Source organism: Delphinus delphis, chromosome 7 (assembly GCF_949987515.2).
Source record: "Delphinus delphis chromosome 7, mDelDel1.2, whole genome shotgun sequence".
Lineage (NCBI taxonomy): Eukaryota > Metazoa > Chordata > Mammalia > Artiodactyla > Delphinidae > Delphinus > Delphinus delphis.
In genome coordinates, this window is record NC_082689.1 from 60,199,264 (window position 1) to 60,220,584 (window position 21,321).

At 44.9% G+C, this 21,321-nt stretch overlaps 1 protein-coding gene across 4 annotated transcripts in view; it reads right to left on the reverse strand.

Annotated features, from left to right (window-relative positions):
• The window catches only part of ITGA6 (integrin subunit alpha 6), a 342,334-nt gene that overhangs the window by 144,134 nt on the left and 176,879 nt on the right, over positions 1-21,321 (reverse strand). For all 4 annotated transcript variants that reach the window (XR_009520154.1, XR_009520153.1, XR_009520152.1 and 1 more), the window contains one exon: positions 9,726-9,848. The gene's annotated coding sequence lies outside the window, so the exon portion shown is untranslated. The remainder of the gene's footprint in view (positions 1-9,725; positions 9,849-21,321) is intronic.

Consider the following 21,321-nt stretch of genomic DNA (forward strand, 5'->3'; position numbering starts at 1 on the left):
TCCAGAGGCAGAAGGGTGTGCTTTGGAAGGTAATGAGGTGCCCACCTTTGGAAATATTCCATCACAGGGATGAAAGAGATAAGACACAGCATGGGGGTGGGTGGTTCCTGGACTCTATGACATCTCAGGCCCTTCCTCTCCTCCTCAAGATGCAGATGACAGGGTATAAAAGATATGGAGACGTGATCAGGGAGCGTCGCCGTGCCCTCTCTGTTTCATCTTCCCATTCTGCTGCCTGAGCCCACAGGCTGCGCAACATTCCTCCTCTGGATACCCGCAAGGTCAGCACCCCACACAACACCCCATCCCAAGGTCACACCATCTCTCTCACCATCTCCTGTCAAGGAGAATAGCCTGAATCAGTCTTCAGAGGCTTTAAAATTGCCTGAATAGGGCTTCCCTGGTGGTGCAGTGGTTGAGAGTCCGCCTGCCGATGCAGGGGACACGGGTTCGTGCCCCAGTCTGGGAAGATCCCACATGCCGCGGAGCGGCTGGGACCGTGAGCCATGGCCGCTGAGCCTGTGCGCCCGGAGCCTGTGCTCCATAACGCGAGAGGCCACAACAGTGAGAGGCCTGCATACCTCAAAAAAAAAAAAAAAATTGCCTGAATATAGACAGCAACATCTCTGGCTCTTATCAATGGGGCCAAACATGAGAATCAGTGGGAAGCACCTAGGCCTGGACCAGGGGGGCAAGGATGGAGAGAGCCTAAGACGCCAGGAGCTAATGACAACATCCCAGTGAGGCTCCTCTGCGGCCTCTTGCTGCTCTGAAGCCTATCTGTGGCTTTCCAGCCTGCCACGGGGACAGGGAAGGGGCAGGCATCTTCATTATGACTGCTCAGCAAACACCACCAGGGTCATGTAGGTGAGCTGGGTAATGCAAAGAGTGAGAAGTGTCAGTTCCCAAGGGTTGTGTGCTAGGGGGTCACAGACACTGGAGTGGTGTTGGGGGACAGAGCAGACACCTGACTTATCAGTGAAGGGTTTGATATCAGCCATTGCTATATATAGTTATGCTTCAAGGGATGTGATCTGACCTAAGTCTAAATGAATTTAAATTTACCTTCCATGGAATCACAGAAGTATTCATACTCTTCAACAGGGTCAACATCCCAAGCCTACAATTCAAAAACTAGAATTCAAAACCAAGATTTTTAAGACACAAGCAACTTGCCAGATGACAACTCAATGACAAAAAAATAGCCATTAGCAACATCACCAGTTTATTCTCAGTTACACGGACCTTAGCTCATCCCTCCAGTTTCTTGCTCTTTTAAGTGGGTTTAGGGAACAAATATTTAAAGGTCAAATAATTTCGGTAAACTTCAGTGATATAATATTGCTAATGCCAAGCACAAAACAACCCAGTAAGAAAAGTTGCAAGTATTTGCATTGTCTCTTTTCTAAAAATGGAGCTCCAATTGCTTGCTGGATGAATGGAATTGGAAAGGTCAGCAGCCCCAAAGGTCATTTTCTTGCCTATGAATATTGTGTCTACCACACAGCACAATCGTGTGTGCATCAGCAGCTCACTAGGGGCAGACCAAAGGCTGGAGCCAGGGATCTGAGCAGAGAAATAATTTGTGTCTCAGCTCTGCCAACAGCTGCCCCCAAGGCATGTCTCTTAATTACTCCATGACTTAATTTCTTCAGGTTCTTATTTGGGTCCATGAATCTGGCCACCAGAAGGAATCTTGAAAAGTCCCTTCTACTAATAGCTGCCCCCTTTCCCCCAGGTTAATATCAAAGGAACCCTCTTTAATTTTATTAAATTAATAAAATATCCTTCTTAATATTATTTAACCTTTGGATTAGGGACAAGCCTCATTCTGTTCATCATAAGTCTCTTAAAATTTTATTGATTCTAAGTTCTCAAACAGAACAAAGTATACGTAAACTTGGTAAAGCACAAGTTTGAGAAAATGTTAACTATCCCACTTATATTCTCGACTGCAACCCTCATAAGATGCAGGACATTGTATGAGGCAATCTGCTGGTTTATAGAGCTGGGTAGACTATGTCCCTGGTCTCCAAGAACTTCCAGCATAGAGGAGAAACAATGACTAATATAGATATTAAGAGAGAAAGGAAAAGGACACATAGGTTACACACAAAATCCGAACAGCTCTAGTAGACACATCTGGGACATCTGTCCAGCCCACAGTGACCAGCTTTCTCTGAGAGCTGCCTCTGCCCTCAGATACCACATCCACAGCCATGTTTACACACCATCACTCACCCCCCATCTCAGCCACGGCTGATTGGACCAGTGGTAGACACCTCACCAAGCTAAGCCAGATTCTCTGTCCTGGGAAGCTGGAATCGTAATTCAGAGCACCTGTAAACTCAGCCAGTTTAGGTGCCTGTACCTCTGGAGAAGAAGGAGGACAAAAGAGAGCAGAGAGGAGCAGCCCGAGACCCTGTGTGCTCCCACCCCCAGAGGCTGAGAAGACAGCCGCCTTGGTTGCTAACGGCTTTGCCCTTTCTGGTACCCAGCCTGCATGGGGCCCCGAGGACACTCCTATCTTCCTGAAACATCCTTGTTTCCCATGAGAAATTTCCCCTTTCTCCTTGAGCTGGCTCAGGCTGCTGCTACATTCAAAGCCACCTGGACTAGGCCTTGATCATTAACATGCCCCTCCTCATATAAAAGAGACACAGGTAGTCCAAAACAGCCAATAGTCCAAAAGCCATTTTTGGCCCTGGAGGACACCATGAAATGAGTATGTTTAAATTGCTGAAATTCATAACACCTTGAACGAAAACACAAGCCCACAGCAATGTAAACCTGATCGACAGAGTCCAGCGAAGCCTGTTTCCTTTGTCCTGCCCTAGGCTCTGCTAGCCTCTGCTCTCTGGTCCTCACAGGATGAGGAAGCATTACCACTTTCCCTCCCCTTCCACCCATCTCCCCCACAGACCCACAGCTGAGCACCTCATGTTTTGGGAGGAACCTTTAAAAGCCCTTCCTGAAAGCATCGAGCATAACAGATGGCTGCCCGAGAAAATAGTAGAGGAGGCAAGAAGACCACTGGATTCTTTTCAGAAAAAGTTTACCATCACACCTCAGATAATTTATAAAATAAATAATGCCTAAAATACATGCAAAAGAAGACCTGTGAGTGGTTGGCTTCCTGGTCAATGAGGGTTTCCAGTGTGGTTCAGAAGTTTTGATGCAAGAGCCATGTAGAAAGGAACCTGATTAAGGATCCGTAGGAACAAAAACCATTGCAGGGAAGAGAGGGAAGAAGACTCTGTCAGAGCAGCCTGAATGCTCATCTGGCTGAGGAGAGTGTGCAGAGTGGGGTGGAGGGTGCTGGGAACACTGGTGCTGTCCTTACAAAGCCTGGTAGGCCCCGTATCCTGGGAAACAGAATCCACCAATTGCATTGAGAGAGATTTCTTTGTATAACCCAAGCCTTCCCCATGGTGAAATAATCCCCTCATCACTACCCAACACCTACATCTTAAGTAGTTTACGGACCTATTAAATACCACAGAGACCAAGGATCAGGTCTGGTACCTTATAGATGTGCCCACGAGGATCGGCTTCCAGTTTATAAGGACTTGGTCATGGAGATGACTTCATTCAATCACAAAACGAGGTGCCCTGGAGGGACCTCAGGGAGCCCTCTTCCAACACAGCTTCTTCAGTTTCCAGAAGAAACAAAGGCTGGGTGTGGTTACAAAAAATGATCTGAGTCCAAAGATCCCCTAGGCTTGGCCAGGCTATTTTTTTGTCTCCCAGTCTAATAGGACAGGCCAGCCTGGCCCGGCTCCCAGGCCTCGCATGCGAGGTTTTGCCAACAGGCCTCACAAATGTCCAGCGGAGAGGTTGCCAAGCCCAGGCCCCACCCGGCTCGTTATCTGCCCGCAGGGTTCTCCCATGACTCTCTGGCTGGCCCTGCTGCCACCTCTCTTTGTGGGCCAGCTGTACCGGCATGGCTGCTGGTGTGTTCAGTCAAAGGTCCTGCCTCTGTTTGGTTGATAAGCACGGTCAAGTTGCAAATCCCACTGCTACGACGCAGGCACTCCTGCCCCGATTGTCTTCGAAGCCTGCACTACCTTGACACGTTGTCACCTAGGGCCTAGGGTGACCCAGGCCTGAGGCTTGGGCACGAGGAAGAAGGGGAAGCTACAGTCCAGAGTCACAGAGCCAGGCTTCTCTCTCCAGAATCACCATAACGCATTTCCCTGCCAGTTGGCTCTTTTAAATGATTCTTTTGTGCCTCAATTATTACAGCTCTCCCAGGTCCTGAAAAGCTTCTTCCCTGGAAAACACTTGAACCAGCCAGTAAAAGTACTGACTAGCTTAAGAGATCTAGGTCAATGTTTCTAAAAGTGTGGTTTGCGGCAGAAACACTGGGTGCTTGTTCAAAATGTAGGCTCACGGCACCATCCCAGGCTTTCTGAATTAGAATCTTTCAGAGTAGGGGCTGGAAATCAGATCGTTTAACAAGCCCCCAGGTGAATGTGATGTGCACTAAAGTGGTAAGACCCACTTGACCCATTGTGGGTCTGACTCAGTTACCTCTGGCAGCAAGGGGTGGTCCCTTCCCTAAGTCCTCCAGGTCTTTTCTTCTGAGCCTTCCGTGAAGAAAAAGTACAAAGAACTTTGCAAATGTCAACTTAATGACTAAGATTATCATTTCTTGGAGGCAGATGTCTATTTCTTTCTCCTGGACCTCACCTTATCAAGTCCCAGTAGGAGGAGAATTGCCCATGGAGGATACCTAAACCACCTTCCATCCCCTACTCTATATAGAATGTTTAGTCCGTGCCCGCAATCCCGTGAGATCCATTTCAAAGTTTAATGACCATTTGGGGGCATAAATCTACAGTGTTTCTTTTTGAGTAGCAAAGATCTCTGGAGCCACTGACTTCCGTTCTACCTGTTTAGAAGATAATATGAAGATTCTGACAACTCAGCTTTACTTTTTAAAACTTTTTTTTATTGGAGTATAATTGTTTTACAATGTTGTGTTCGTTTCTGCTGTACAATGAAGTGAATCAGCTATATGCATACATACATCCCCTCCTTCTTGGAACTCAGCTTTATTTTTTAAAGAAGCCCACAGGAATAGAGAAGGCACCACTCCCTTCTGCTGGCTAAAATACCAAGAAAACTAAATGAGATCTTATTCTTGTGCCCAAGATGACTCTTCATCTATTGACAGAGAGGTGACAATCAGTATTAGGTCTGCAGCCTGGTTCCAACCATGAGCAAAAAGCTGACAGTGCATCCTACACATATTTTGTGTTTGCATCTTGCCTCTAAAGAATCCAAAGCACTTCCACCTACTTCTGTGTGTACTGTCATGGAGGAAGGCAGTTATCCACACTACTTCATGAATAACTCTTCTGCGGCCAAAGGAATATGTGATGTGTTCAAGGTAGAGCACTTAAGTAAAAGCAGAATTCTAGCAATTAATTAAGGTGACGATCCTTGGGTCAGAAAATTGAGCTACACTCTTTGCGTGAAATTGTCTTTTGGCATATTCAAGACATCTTAATCTTGTTGGCGTTCAGTCTGCAAATAAAGCTGAACCACAGGTAACTCCACTTCTGTATCCTTTTCCCCACCTTTTATGCCCTGCTTTCTGACATTAAGGATCTCACCTGTTCATATGATTCATCAGAGGAAAAAACAGCATTAATTAACATCAAAATGTTAAGGACTCAATGTATTTTCCCACAGATATCTGGATTACGAAAGAGAAGCCTAGAAGAGGATTGTTTTACCCAAAGAAATGGCTGGCTAATGGTGAAATTTTAGGCATCAGTGGGATAGGAAACTTCCTACTATTCCTTTAGACGTATATTCTGCCCAAGCAGAATGTCAAAACCTGTCTATAAGATACAGTATATTAGAATGAAGAAACTGTCAAACATAATATGAATTTAAGCAACCAAACTCTGTTCCAAAGCACCTTAAGAAGGTGATATTGGAGATCTAGAATCATAACATTAAATAAACCTGTAAACCTGGAGACTTCTAGTGTGGCCCAAGATGGAAAAATAAAAACTGTATTTATTTTCCCACCCAAAACATCTAAAAAAACAGACAAAACATATGAAAATAGTTCCCAACGCATTGGACATCAGGCAATGAAGGGCAGTGATCCCTGAAAGATGAGAAATGGATGAGCCCTAAGATTGCCCCAGCTTATTGCACTGAGAGAATTTCCAGCCCACAGCACAAGAAGGGGGAACCCGGATGGAGTCTGGCTGTCTCACTGAGTAGAGGAAACTGGGGAGGCCAAGGTGGCTAGAGTCCACAGGGTGGAAACGAGAGAGATGCACAGAGAGAGGACTGTGGAGACGGGCAGAGGACCCCCCTTGAGTATTCAGCTGCGTATTCTTCAGTGCCTGCAAGAGAGGAAACTGCCTGAGGCTGGAGAAAAGACTATCTAAAAGGGTTAGAGGGGATAAGGAGCAGAGAGCTTACAAACGGCTGGGAATAATGCCCGTTCCCATCAGCCAGAACGAAAAACCTTATAATTCACAGGGTGTGGGATAGACTACTCAGAATGGTCTTAACTTGGTAGTAAGGAAACTTGACCCTAGACTAAACACTGCCTCAGTCCCACCTAACAAAGCTTACTCAAGAAGAAACAGATAACCTGAATAGCCCTATCAAAGAAATTGGATTTGGAGTTTAAGACCTTTCCACAAAGTCAACACCAGGCTCAAATGCCTTCACTTGGGAATTTTGCCAAACATTTAGAGAAGAAATACTATCAATTCTATACAAACTCTCCCAGAAAATTAAAGAAGAGAAAATACTTTCCAAGATTCTATAAGGCCAGTATTATTCTGATACCAAAACCCAGACAAAGGTATTATAAGAAACAAACTGCAAACCTATATTCTTTACACAGAGATGCAAGGATTCTCTACAAGATTTTAGCAAATTGATCCAACAATGTAAGCCAATAAAATTATATGTAAATACACAGAAATAATACTAGCCCTGATGAGAAAATACATCATTAGTTTGAGGCACAAATATTGCTCTCTAAAAGCAGTGACTATTTAAGAGCTATCTGTAAGCCATGTGTTCATTTAATGATTATCCCTTGTGGCTATTAAAATAAAGACAGATTACTTGCTGATGGCCAACACTGAGCAAGTCCACAGACTGTGGGTCTGCCTTTTCAGTGTTACTTCTACTGTGAGTTCCCCATGAGCAATAGCTGGGTTTTCCCATCTTTGTATTTTCAGGGCTAGCAGAATCCCTGGCATATTATCAATCCTTTCTTCTTGTTCCCAGCCTCTTAACATGGGAGATAATAAATGTCCTTGCTGTTCCTGCCAGTCAAGTTGAAGTTCCCTTACTTGAAGTCAAGGGCATCAGAATGGACACAACCATTGAGCTGAGTCTCAGTTTCCTCAGCTACAGAAGAAGGACAGTACAATCTGCCTTCTCGGGTTTGGAGGGCAGTGAATAAGATAATGCGTTTAGAACTTCTTGCACAAGTTCTGTCTCAGGAAGTGCTAAATAACTGTGAGTCCCCTTCACCTTCTCTTTCCCCTTTCTTTCTTATGGAATTCTCAATCTAAATATTAGAGATACAAAGTTCAACACCCATGAAGCTTATAGACCTGTCACTCTGTTTTGTCAGCTGCTAAATTTGATGTCACCTAGTTTGAGAGAATTCATTTTTACCCTAAGTTTTATTGATTTTCTCTCTTACTTGTGTTACTATTAAACTCACCAAAGGATCTATTGCAGGAAACAATCAAAAGAAGGCCTATGAATGAAAACCTAACTTTGCACTAGGCAAGCAACAAAGAAAATGGCTGAGAAGACTCTTCCTTCCAGGAAAGTGGGGAGGGGAAAAATAAGGGTAGGGGAATAAGAGGTACAAACTATTAGGTATAAAATAAGCTTAAAGGATATACTGTACAACACGGAGAACATAGCCAACATTTTATAACAACTGTAAATAGAGTATAACCTGTTAAAATTATGAAACATTATATTGTGCCCCTGTAATTTATATTATATTGTACATCCACTGTACTTCGAAGAAGGAGAAGGAGGAGGAGAAGAAGAAGAAAAAGAAGACGCTTCCAAAAAATAAGCCATTTTGCTGGTAACCCAGCAGCTGCAGCCCATGTTCATTCCATCATGATTTTCAAGATTTTTTTTATTTGGAAAATGTTAAATTTACAGGAAAGTTGCAAGCACAAGGAGTGCTAAGAACACTCATATACTCCTTACCCAGACTCACCTATTGCCAACATTTTGCCCATTTTCTTTATCATTGTTTCTCTCTGTCCCAATCTCTCTCTCTCCATCTTTGTGTATATATATATTTTTTCTGAATCATTTGAGGGTAAGTTGATGATGATGCCCATTATAATATTAATTTTAAATTTCATTTTAGGGGCTTCCCTGGTGGCGCAGTGGTTGAGAGTCCGCCTGCCGATGCAGGGGACACGGGTTCGTGCCCCGGTCCATGAGGATCCCACATGCCGCGGAGCGGCTGGGCCCGTGAGCCATGGCCGCTGACCCTGCGCGTCCGGAGCCTGTGCTCCGCAACGGGAGAAGCCGCAACAGTGAGAGGCCCACGTACCGCACAAAAAAAAAAAAAAATTTTTCATTTTAGAATTTAAACACTTTAACAACAGATACTTGTACGTGATTTGCGCATGGTTCAAAACCCAAAGTGTATAAAAGGGGATAGAGTTGAAAATAGATCTTCCTCCCATCCCTATGCCCTAGACACCCTGTGTCTCAGCATGAGAACTTAAAATTCAGAAAGGAATGTATCTTGATATTCTCTGAATCCATTTTCTTTCCCAATTATATGAAAACCTCCTTATATCCAAAACAATTGAAAAAATTATATTTACCCAAAAGAGAAAATCCAAGCGACCTAATACCTATCAGAACCCCTCAGAAGCCACTGCTCTTTGTGGTGCTACAAAGGTTTAAGACTTTTGGTTTTACTTAGCCATTTATTTATTCAACACTTCTTCGTTCATCTACCAATCCTTTATTGAGTCCTAGGCCCTGTGCTAGTGTGATGCACTGTATTTTCCAAAATTTCCCATCCCACGTGCTCTTCTCACAGTGTGATTCTGCCACTCCTCCCACAGAGAGGTGGATCTATGTTCCCTCCCTGACTTGTGACCACAGCAGAAGTGACATTATTTATTTGACTTCCAAGGCCAGGTCATAAAAGGTAATACAGCTTCTCCCAGCAGGTTCTCTTGGGATGCTCATTTTTGGAATCCTGACACCATTGTGTGAGGAAGCCCAAGCTGCCCTGTGAAGAAGCCCATGTGGACAGGCACTGACAGTTTTCACCAACTCGCCAGCCTTATGAGTGAGCTGCATTGGAAGACTTCCAGTGGAAGTGGCCACTTCAGAGGAACCCCAGCTGACACTGCATGAGGAGGGATGAGCTGTCTCTGTGGAACCCTGTCCATGGTGTGGATTTGTGAGCAAATTAAATCATTTTTGTTATTTTAACCTATTAAGTTTTAGAGTATTTTTCACAACAGTTAACCAGAATAGCTAGGTACAGAGGATGCAAAGATAGATCTATTAGGTAAGGTACCTGCCTTCAAAGACCTCATACTCTAGTGGAGGAGATGGGCAAGTCAACAAAAATTAATTAAATACAATATGATGAGGACTTTCTATATAAATACCATTCCTATATAACATTTTTTTTCCTATATAACATTTTAAGAAACGGGAGACATTACCTGAATTTGATGGAGACTCAGAAGGATTTGAAGAAAACAAAAGCTGAGTTAGGTCTTGAAGGATGAGTAGGAGTTCATCACATAGAGGCAAGAGGTCCCGTCCATCACTGCAGCGCCACAGAACTGTGTAGAGAATGTAAAGAAGGGTGGTAAGGAGGGAAGGGGTAGGATAAAACCTGAGAGAAGAAAGGATTCAAGTTAAGGATGTTGGTTAGAGTGAGAACAGAGACAGACAGGAAGCAGGAAGTGGGGAGGCTGAGAGACAGAGAGAGCAGGAAATATATGAGACCACAGGATAACTGGGGCTGCTGAGCAGGACGGGGTCCTCAGAGAGCCCAGGACCAAGATCTGGGTCTGATTCTGCCTCTGACATATGAGCTATGTGAGCTGTAGGAGCCTGGGAGAACCCCTCTGTCAACCCCTCCTAAAGCTTAGGAGCTTTAAGGCCCTGTCCAATTTTGTGACATTTAAAGTCACAAGTCTAAGGGTCAGGGTTTCCCAAAATGTGGCCCCATAGAGTCAGGTTGCCTGGGTACCTGCTAACCTATATCATATCAGCTCCCCAGGTTATCCCAATGCCAATTATGTTTACCAAACATTATTGTATGAACTGAATGGAATTGAACTTCTCTTCCTCTTGGTTTCTTTGCATAAAACAGAGAACAAAGAAACGTTTGCATTCTGTGGGCAAGACTGTAGAAATGTAACATACAACTGTGTAAGATTTCTTGTAAACACAACACCATTTTACCCAAACTGAAAACTGATGGTTTCTTTTTCCTTTAGATAGGAAAGTAGTATCTCGCTTTCCCTTTTTTCTTAAGGAAGCAAACTTACTCCATGGGAGGGGCCAGTAAAGTGTCCTCCTTGCCATCAGGAGCGGAGGCTACTCTGAGAAGACTTGAAAGCCCCAGGGAGGGAGGCTGGATGGACACGTTGAAGTTTACTCCATAACCCCCTCTGGCTGGACAGCCACTGAACGCATCAGCCTTTTGTTGTGATAAACACGGCAAAAACACCAGCATCTTTCAGAATCTTCTAAATAGTCGGTTGTACAAGAGATGAGGGTGATTGATTTCCTTGGTGGGTACAGGAGCAGAGCCATGGGAGGAATCTTCTGGAAGAGAAAATCGGGGCCTGGACAAGCTTCTTGAAATCAGGCAAGTAGAAGCAGAGCTGAGGCACCACCTGCTTTTCAAATGTTAATGAGTGTTCTTAATCAGATAAGGGTGGCTCTCACCAAGAATTCCGCTCCCACACACCCTAGTTTGAGGCTGAGCTAGACTGGCTTGCTCTTGATTTAACTAAGCCCGGATCTCATCCAAGGGCAGGCCTGGTGTTTTTATCTTTTAAAACATCGGGAGAATTGTTAAATAAGACAAATTTAGGAAATATAAATTCCCCCACCTCCCTTCATCTCAACAAACTCAGAGAAGCACACGTGTGTCTATTTGGCCCAGAAGATTCAGCAGTTAGCTGAAAAGTTATCAGATCCTATAAGAAAAAGAAGGAAAACAGAGAGAGAGAGAGAGAATGGAAAAAGGAGCGCACGGAGGGGACATGCGCCAAGTCCAGGCAGTGTAGTCCACGGCGTTTACTTGTGCGGGCTCCTTCGCCTGGTAACGTGAAATGGACCTCAATCCCTGAAGGGAGGAGAAGGAAGCCCCTTGGGGAAGGAAGCACCGTGTCCTGGCCGAGGGCCCCTCCCGCTGCCGCTGCCAGGAAGTCTGCAGACTCACTGCTTGTTCCTGAGGGTCACTGAATTTTGGCAGCCTCCACTGGCCGCATCCTCCCTTCTCACAAATGGTGCCCGCTGCTGCCCGTCCAGCCCCACCCCAAACAAGAGGTTCAGGGAAGCAGCCCCTTTTGTGAGGCACTCCAGGAATTTGTGATTTATAGGAAGGAGACACCCCTAGGTGTGAGAACACAAACCCCAAAGAGACAAGGATCTACAGCATATATTTCAGCTCTTTCTTTTCCCTAATCTGCAGCACTTCTGAGGGGTCTATTAAAACTTCTAAAGGGCAGAGGGTGGGGAGGTGTTGCCTAATCTAGCTTTTTTCTCTCGCCCCAACTTTTTTTCAAGGATTCATTTCCATGTCTTCGTGACATAATTGTCCTGAGTTGATTTTTGCGAATCCAAGTTCATGTCAATGCCAAGAAAGAAAATTCTTCCAACCTGTAAGACATCAAAAGTAAGGCTGGCTTTACCCCATTAGACAATAGACAGGCTCATGAAGCCACTGCTAGTTCAGGCTCAGGGTGGGGTCACCAGGAGGAGGAACAAGGGGACTCAGGCTTTACTCATCACCTGAGTCCACTACAGGCCTGACAAGCTCCGCCAAAAGATAAACGCCACAAGGCAAAAGAACTTCGCATAAATATCGCCATGAACACAAAGAACAATGTTCATGATTTTTATGTCCACGGGAGCTCAGGCACAAAGGCATATCGGAAACTTCTTTTTCTTCTACATTATGTAAGGACTGGTCCATGAGACAAGCCTCTGTACCCCCAAGCAAGGGGAACCCCAATCCCCTAACACTGGAGGGCTTACAAGACAGCCAGGGTCGGGCGCCACCTCGGAGAAGGAAAAGCAACCAGATCAGGGGACGGAAAAGAGGAAATACGATCTTTTTTTCAACGTCCTTCCACGGATTTTAGCATCTAGCGCCTACAAGTACTTTGCGAAGTTTAATAACACAAGCCTTATAATGAAAAAGACAGTCTCCCGCTCCTCTCCCCAACCTGTCCTTTTCAGCCGTTTCTTATACTTTCCCCCAGATTTCTGAATAATAAGCTTATACTGCTACTGATTTATCCATTTGGGACGTGACTTATTGGCTTCCTATTATGTTAGAGGACTCTTACATCTGCCTCCCTATTTTGCCTCCCCCATTCTCTCAACACAGATAAATAATAATTTTTGGTTAAATCAACAGTTCGTGTTTACATTATTAGACGTTGTTGCCACTGAGGACAGAAATGAACTGAAGTTTGATATCCTTGGTCTTCTGACATTGAGCGTTGCTATTGAGAAGTCCTGGGCCATCACAACTCCTGTTCCTTTAAATGGAACCTGTTTTTATCCCTCTAGGGTCTTTATCCACAGTTTCTGAAATTTCAAAGTGGTGTAACGTGGTGTGGATCTTTTCGAATTCACAGGGAAATTTCCTGGTATTTTTTCTTTGCCAATTCTTTCACCCTGTTTTCTTTATTCTCTCTTTCTGGAATTCCTATTGGGTGAAGACTGGCCTTCCAGGACTAATTCCTTTATTTTTTCTTATCATTTCTTCCTTCCTGGACATCTTTATCTTTTGGTTCATCTTTCTGGGAGATCTTCCCATTTTATCTGCCAAATCTCCTTTTTTAGCTCTTCTATTTTTAATTTCTGAGAGATTCTCTTTCTTGTGCTTTTATCATTCCAGGATTTAAGCATTCTGCCTCTGATTAATGGGTACGGCACTACTTCTTATCTCCCAAAGAATATTATATATATGTGTTGGGTGTTTGTGAAGTTTTAGTCTGTTCCCCTGCATTGTTTCTGTTTCCTCCTAAATCTTTTCCCTGCTGGAATGTTTTTGGACTCTTTCATCTTGGTGGCTTTCCTCCGAATCAGGTGACTCCTGGATGTGCATCCACATTGAAGTCTAAGATCTAAAAATCTGATTCGTGGGTTTGCTTTGAGGTGTGGGCAGGGCTTGTTGGCTGGTAAATTTCATTGATGGAGACCGGGTGGTGAGCCAGCCTTTTCAGGGTGGGACCCCAAATGGCATTCTCTGCAGGTCTTTTCTCTGCAACCACTCAGTTCTCTGGGGTCTCTTTTGTAAGAGTACTGTTTCCATTCATGAGGGCTCCACTCTTACAACCCAATCACCTCCCCAAGGCCCCACCTCCAAATACCATCATACTGGGGGTTAGGATTTAACATATGAATTTGGGGGACACAAACTTTCAGTCCATTGCAGGAGGGGACATTCTAGTTCCCTTTGTGTCCTTACCTTATCTTTACTTTAGATGGTCTTTCTTAGATGATCAACTTCTCACTTTCCAACTTAAAATAGCCTCTACTTCCCAATGCATTTTAAAGTCAATACTCACTCAAAAAAGTGGAATGTTTTCCTGTAGTATTTTGCCTCTTTATAAACTAAGTAAGATTTGACACATATGTTACCTGCCAAACATTGACCCCTGTGAGGGCTTGGGATCGTCTCCACTCTTCTATGGGCCATAGGAGATGACACGATGCCCAGGACACATCCCACATCACAGCCCTTAGGAGCTACAAAAGATCTTAAATTTATCTGGTCCAATCCCCTTCTTTTACAGATGATCTAAGTAAGCCCAAACAAGATGAAATTATTTACCCAAGACTGCGAGGAAGAGGTCAAGCCAAAACTTGACCTGGACCTTCCAACTCAGAATTAGCGCCCTCCACTCTACCAGGCAGGCCAGAACAGGTGTTCATAAGTATCTCGTGTCTGCATCACGACCTAATAATCCATTTCTCCCCAACATAGTCCAACTTTCTCTTATCTTTTTAAATGCTGTTCTTTTAACAATAATGCTTAACATAAACCTAATAGTTAATGACATCAAAAGGAAAGAAAGTTAGGACATAAAATATTGGATGAATAACTACCTACCCAAATATAACACACAATCAAAACTACTCTCCATCAGTAGTTCTATCATGCATTCTCTCATAGAGCACGGCACAGGTCTGCACACTTTATGCCCCTGGATGCCGACTGCTTTGTGTACCTGCAGAGTCTTTACTTTTTTTAACTTGACAAAACTAGCCCCAATTAACCTCTGTGCTGAGTGTTGCCTTCATTAAGGTCACCTGAGTGAGTTTAATTTCGAACACCTGACTGAAGGAGGTTCTGATGGTTTGCTTTCGTGTCTCACCCAAATGGACTTGTCCCACATCACTGTTACTGGCTAGAGCCAGAACTGAACTGGGTTCAGCTGCTCATCACTGAAAAATCAATGTTCGAGAGCCAAGGGTTGGTGCAAAAAGAAAGGTGCTTTCTTCAGGAAGTCGCCAACCTGGGAAGATGGCAGCCTAGCATTCCAAAACTATCTCCCAGGTATCAGGGGACAAAAGGTTTTAAAGGGGAGTTTCAGGGGTGCACAGGTGGGAGGGCTGCGTGCAGAACAGCACAGTCAGCTCCAACAATCATCCTGAAACTGGCCATGCGGTGGTATGGTCAGCATCATCTTGATTGCTTTAAGCGCAGTTAATCTGCAATTCCAGGGTAGGTGTGTTCCCATTTCATTGAGGCCAGTTCTTGTAACTGTGCAAGGTGGAGCAGCTTATGTCATGGCTACAGTCTGCTTATTATGCAGTTAGCTTTTTCTCTCTGGTGGTGGTTTTAGTATCTGCAGAACAATTCAGGAAAGTGCCTCAGACACTGTTATCTATGTCCTTCAGGGAGGAACTAAAGATTCTGTGGCTGCTACATGGCTGATCCACTGTTCAAACTGTCACCAGCCCTCCAGGTCTGACTGTCATCCTTGTCACCACCTGTTCACATTCTTTCAATCATCAATTCTTGAGTCAGGCTTTTGTGACTCAGGGGAGGCTTTTCTACAGACAAGAGGCAGGCAGAGGATACAGTGAGGGGTCTGTCCCTGGGAAGGCCCCGTATGGTCCCGCTGGTTACATCACCACTCACTCAAGCACTCAGCAAAGGTTCATCGCAGGCCTACTGAATGCCAGGCACTGTTCTAGGCCTTTGGGATACAGCATGAGCAAAACAAAGACCCCTGCCCTTGGGGTGCTTACATTCTAACAATAAGCATTAAAAACAAAAAAAGTAAATTATACAGCATGTTGGATGGTGGGAAAAGAAAAAGTGCAGGGGAAGGGGAAGGGGGAGTGCTGAGGCAGGTGGTCAGGAGAGGTGACATTTGAGCAAAGCCTTGAAAGAGGTGAGGGAATGAGCCCAGGAGATATCTGGGCAGGAGGTTTCCCAGCAGAGGGAACAGCCAGGGTGAAGTCCTGAGGAGACAGCATGTCCAGTCCGTTTGAGGTAACACCACTTCCTGATGGGTGACGTATTTGGGGAAAGAATCGCAAGTAAGAGAGAGTTGTCATTTCCTGATTCCAGAGAGAAAAAAGAAAGGAAAACTTCTAGAAAGAAAGAGTCAGAGCCTGGAGGTACGGAATCTGTAACAGTGGTGTGAGAGCGGCAGGAGAAAACTGGGTAGCCAGAAGAGATAACTGAGGAAAGGAGGTAGCACTGTAAAGTCAGGAAATTGCCGTGGGGATGACTCACAGCGGGGCTGAATCTCACACACCTTTGCATTCACGGCATCTGGTGCAGAACAGAGCACACGGCCGGGCTGCGGAATGAAGGGATGACCATTCTTAACACAAGACACTTCTTGTGCTTTGTGTGGTAAAGGACTAGAATCAGCCCAAGAGCTGTGCTATGAGGTCTGCTGCAAATTTGCCCTTGAACTTAATTTATTGCTAAGAAGGGGGATGTACCTCAAAGAAAAGTTTAGCAATCTTTTTTCTATTCATTGGTTTATTCAGTCTGCTTAAGGTCTAGTCCAGTGAATTATGGAGTCTGAGAAATGCATGTGTGGCTAAGACATGTAGGCGCGTGGGGAGTTGTACCTGGTATTTGAACTGAGCGTGAGTGCAGTGCATATGCGTGTGTGTCCTTTATCAAGACGATGTTAATGAGGCTGGGAGAAATGGATATTAATAGAGTCTACAGGTTTACAAACCTTTTCAGAAGGTATTTATATACATTCCAGAGTGACATCGAATTGCATCAAGGTTCCTTCGGTTGAAGGAACAGAAAGCACTTCAAACACTTAAGCAATAATAAAGAGTAATTTATGACAAAGATAGAGGTAGAGCCTGGAACCTCAGGGCAAGAAATCAGTTAGACATTCCCGAGGAGCTGAAAGCCAGAACTAGCAAGTCAGCGGGAACCCAGAAGGCTCCCCACCGTCCTGCTCTTCTCTATCCTCATGCTGTGAGGCCACATGGTCTCTCAGCCCCGCCTCTGTGCAGGTGTGCCCCCCCCCTTTTCCCTTGGCAGAACTGCTTTCTTCCCTGTCCATTCACACGGCTTCCCCAGCATGCCTGGGTTTATATTACCTCCGTTTCAGCAATGAATAGAGCCTGAGACCAGTAGTTTTCAGTCTCAGTTCCACCATTGCAGGAAAGAGTGGCGCTGCTCAGGCCAGTGTCTCCACCTGCTCCAAGAAACCACATCCAGTGGGACAGTCATGCGTTCAAACATGGCTGCCTGGGCGTTGACATTGACCTGCGTCAATTTGGCCTAAGACATTCATCAGGCTCTTTTCAGTAGCTAACGGCGACTCCGCTGGTTAGAGGTATGTGAGCGCTCTAGTTCCCCTCCCCAAATACCTCCCTATGAGGACGGTGTCCAGATGAAAGCAGGTCTCATTCAGAATTCCGCCACACATACAAACATTTACACAGAAGCAAGCACAAAAACATCAGACCACTCAGAGAACTGGACGCTCAAAGACGTAGTGATTGACATCAGCTTGCACGGGAAGTTCACTCAAGGGAGGGAGAGGTGACGGCACTCCAACCACAGAATCAGCTCAACTCCCAGCTGCATTAGTGGTCAAATCCCCTGGGACTCATCAGTGCACAAAACTCAACAAAGCCTCCATCCTAGCGCTTCTCCAAGGTGGTGGTAGGGGTAGGGTCCATCAGGTGGACTCACTCTAACACCACATGAATGCAAGGGCACAGCGCCCTTTACGACGTTCCTAGCCAATCCACAGTTCGTCCTTGCAAATCCTTGTGCCCATTAACAGACCCCCTAGTCAAGATGCAGGTGGCTGTCTTCTGCTACCTTTGGAGAGTGGACTCCTGACCAGGACCCTCCAAATGTACCTACAATGCTCTGGGGTGTGGATTCCTGATTAGGGACTTCAAATGTGAACCAACCAGCCCTGGGCAAATGAACACACACACACACACACACACACACACACACACACATACACACACAAAAGGGCCCCTGCCAGATGAACTGACCTCCTCTAAAGGGTTGTCTTGGAAGTTTTCCCATGTGCCACTGCTGCTTACACGTCACTGGCCAGCCCTGTTAGCAAAAGAATCTGGGAATGTTCTTTATTAACTGCACATATCCTTATCTGAACAATACAGGGGTCTTGTTACCAAGGGAAAGGAGGGAATACAAATTGGTTGGGCAGCCAGCCCCCTCCGCTGAACTCACTGATCTAAAGCAAATCGCTTAACCCTTGTCTCAGTTTCTTTATCTATAAAATGGGATTATCAATACCTACTCTGCCAGTTTCTCAGGGTTTGTGTGAGAATCAAATGAACACACTTAGAAAACTGAAAAGCCTTGTTCAAATAGAAGATATCATTCTGAGAGTTTATACAAGAAACCACAGTGTTATATGACCATCAAAAGGGTCATTCTTTCAAATCAAAATGTAACCATACATAAGCACTTACTCTTGATTCCTCAAAGCTTACTTGTATTTTCCAGACCAGAAGGTGTCATTTTTTATTGTCAAGGATCCTTTGTGACACTTGCTAGTTTACGGGAGGCTGACTGGTCATATATGGAGGCTATCTAAAGGTATGTAACATTTATCAGGGCTTTCTCTGTGCCAGGTGCTGTTTCACATGAATTATCCACTTAATCCTCACACAGACTCCGGCGGTGGGCAATGCTGTTATCCTCCCAGCCTGCTGATAAGGAAACGGACGTGAGCGCCATCAGCACCTAACACAGGCAGTGGAGACCCAGTATTCCACTCTCGGCCACATCGGCAATACCTGAGCATCATCCTTTAATTCTAAAATGTTGTAGCTTCTAGTTACCATGTGTATGGGTGGAACTGTGTCCCCACCCCCTGCCCCTGCAAAATAGGTGTTGGAGCCTTAACCCCAGGACCTGTGTACGTGATACCTTATTTGGAAATAGGGTCTTTGCAGATGTAATTAAGTTAAGATGGAGTCACACTGGATTAGGGGAGGTCCTAATCCAATGACTGTTGTCCTTATAAAAAGAGGGAAATTTGGATGACCACACAGAAGAGAAGGCCGAGTGAAGGCAGGGGCAGAGACCAGAGCAATGCATCTACAAGCCAAGGAACGCCAAGGACTGCCAGCAAACACCAGAAGCTACAAGAGAGGCATGGGGTGTTTTTCCCTTAACTCCCAGAAGGAACCGGCCCTGCTAACATCTGGATTTCAGACTTCTGGTCTCCAGAACTGTGAGAGAATAAATATCTGTTGTTTTTAAGCCACCAAGTGTCTGGTAATTTGTAATAGCAGCTCTAGGGGACGAATACACCATGTGAATATATGACGGCCCTAAAAGGAGCCTGGTGTGGACTCTGCAAATGAAGTTGGGCTCTGTCTCAGGCACAGCCTCGGCTTACCTAGGAGGTGCTCTCTTTACAGACCGAGCGAGTTCCTCCCCAGGCACGCTCCTGGTTCTGTGGAAGCCACTCTGACTGTGCCCCCAAGCAGGGGCGGGGGGGTGTCTCTGAATCCACCTGTGAGATGCAGGGTGCAGCCTGAGGGTCTCAGCCACAATCACGAGGACTGGCACACGTGTTCAGGTCACAAGATCCGTTAGGGCTGGGCAAAGGGAAAAGCCTCTGACTTTTCTTTCTATTCCATTTCTATTCAGATTGCACTGAAATCTTTGTGGGAACTAGATCTATTTGCTGGATGAGGAATCATTTGCATTTTGAAAACCATGATTTCCTCTACTTTTTGGTCATTCCATCTTCAAAAATGTTTGTCAAATCTACATATCACTTGTGCTTTTTTAAAAGCAGTTTTATAACACTCGCCAAAATGGAAAGCCAGAATCACTTGCCAAGAATAAAAAGCAAAAATATTAAAATATAAATATTTACCCATTTACTGTCTGTATATCAGGGAGCCCACTGGCCAGAGAAAAGATGATTGGTAAATTGGGGCAGGATCCAGGCTACTCTAATAGGCCAGATAATTTTTGTGAAAAGAACTACTTTGAAAGCTACTGGAAAATATTAAGTAACAATATGAAAGAAGTTTATTTTTGTAAACTTTATTACTGCACTGCCGTGAGGATTCTCAGACCACCACAGAGCTACCTGTTTGACACACATTCTGTAGAGATAAAATTCTAGAATGGGATAAATCTAACAGGCTTTTAAATACTTAAGTGCCACTCACATTTAAAAGAACAGATGCTGGCATTTCAAGTCTGAGAAGATTAACGGTACGGACATCTGCCATCTGTATGACCTTGCTTAAGTGTCACTTTATCACCCCTGATAATAACTGGTGATGTGTCTTGTCTTGACTGGAGAAAATAAATAAGACTACTAGGCTAAGAAGAGATCTTTTCATTGTGCTGGTGAGAGGAGAAATCTGGACACCCAGCCAAAGAATACAGGCTAACCTTTGTTCAGAGACTCGCATGAAGAAGAGGGGAAAGGACTGCTGGGATAAAGAGATACTTGTGTTTGCAGTGTGCAGGGGCAGATGGGATGCCACACTCCACGGCACACAACAAGCCTTCTACTGCGCTGAGGCCTGACACAAACAAGTGTGTCCATTTGGGTCTAATATTGCTTTTCCTGGAGTTGAAGGTTAAGACCCGTACAGGGATGTGATCCCAATATGGAAATGGAAGCCTGAGGGCCTAGAATGCCAAGCCAGTTACCCAGCTTGTCGGCATGAACATTCAAGAGTTTGGCTGTCGTGGAAAACACTGAGAAAGTTGTGCGTGTTTCCTGCCACCACCTTTTCCTCTGCATGCTGCCCTTTGCAGAAGTAGCGGGCTAAGAAAATGCAGACTGTTCTCCACAATAATACTCCTAGGGTTAACCGAAAACAATGACTCCAATGCAAAACAACTCAGAAGAGCATAAAAGACCAGGACTATAACATTTCTCAGAGGAAAGGCAAAAAGGGAAAGGGGAGTAACACCGTCACACAACAGTGAGTCTATAGTGATGTCCTGGCCAGAAACAGATGGCTCACTCAACCGGGAATTCTGAAGAGACTTTTTAATGAAGGGATAGTTTTTTTGGAGGTGTGGGTTAAGGGACAAGCCACAGCAGAAAACTGCCACCACTCTGGTTGCTAGAGCTGCCAACACAGGTTACCTCAAATTGGACGGTTTAAACAACCGCAATTTATTATCTCACAGCTCTGGAGTCCAGATGACTGAACTCAAGGTGTTAGCAGCGTCATGCTTTCTTTGAAGGCTCTAGCAAACAATCTGTTCCAGCCCCTCTCCTAGATTCTGGTAGTTCCTTGGCTTGTGGCAGCCTAGGTCCAGTCTTCACATGGCGTTCTCCCTGTGTGCACATCTGTGTCCAAATCTCCCCTTTTGATAAGGACACCAGTCATATTGGATTAGGGGCCCACCTTACTCCAGTATGACCTCATCTTAACTAATTACATCGGCAATGATCCCTATTCCAAGTAAGGTAACGTTCTGAGGTTCCAGGGGTTAGGATTTCAACAGATTCACTTTGCTGTACGCCTGAAACTAACACAACATTGTAAATCAACTATATGTCCATAAAACATTTTTTTTAGTTATCATAA